The sequence below is a fragment of the Colobus angolensis genome, unplaced genomic scaffold, assembly GCF_000951035.1.
Source record: "Colobus angolensis palliatus isolate OR3802 unplaced genomic scaffold, Cang.pa_1.0 Scaffold39, whole genome shotgun sequence".
Lineage (NCBI taxonomy): Eukaryota > Metazoa > Chordata > Mammalia > Primates > Cercopithecidae > Colobus > Colobus angolensis.
Genome location: NW_012117265.1, coordinates 2,078,876 through 2,079,751, shown reverse-complemented (window position 1 = coordinate 2,079,751; position 876 = coordinate 2,078,876).

Here is an 876-nt window from a genome sequence, read left to right as displayed (position 1 = left end):
GCTGGAGTGCAGTGGGGTAATCACAGCTCACTGCAGCCTCATTCCATCGCCAAGGCTGGAGTGCAGTGGGGTAATCACAGCTCACTGCAGCCTCAAACTCCTGACCTCGAGTGATCCTCCCACCTGCCTCAGCCTCCTGAGTAGCTGGGACTACAGGCACAAGCCTGCTAATTATTATTTATTTATTTATTTATAGATGGAGTCTTGATCTGTCACCCAGGCTGGAGTGCAGTGGCGCAATCTCAGCTCACTGCAACCCCCACCTCCTCGGTTCAAGTGATTCTCTGGCCTCAGCCTCCTGAGTAGCTGGGACTACAGAAGCCAGCCACCATGCCCAGCTAATTTTTTTGTATTTTTAGTAGAGACACGGTTTCACGATGGTGAAAGGGTTGCCCAGGCTGGTCTTGAACTCCTGACCTCAGGTGATCCACCTGCCTCAGCCTCCCAAAGTGCTGGGATTACAGGCATGAGCCACCACGCCCAGTCTCGTTTAACTTTAGATGAAAATAGCCACATATAGCTAGTGCCTACACTATTGGTGGGTGCTGGTCTAGGACACAGCATGAAGGTGTTTACTGTGATATTCTTCAACTGTTCTGTAGCTTTGAACACTTTCCAAAATAAGTCCATTTTGAAAAAGAGATTTGCGGCAGCTCATGTGTATAATCCCAGCACTTTGGGAGCCCGAGGGGGGAGGGTAGCTGGAGACTGGAAGTTTGAGACTGGCTTGGGCAACATAGCAAAACCCCATTTCTTTTTTTTTTGAGGCAGAGTCTTGCTCTGTCACCTGGGCTGGAGTGCGGTGGCCGGATCTCAGCTCACTGCAAGCTCCGCCTCCCGGGTTTACGCCATTCTCCTGCCTCAGCCTCCGGAGTA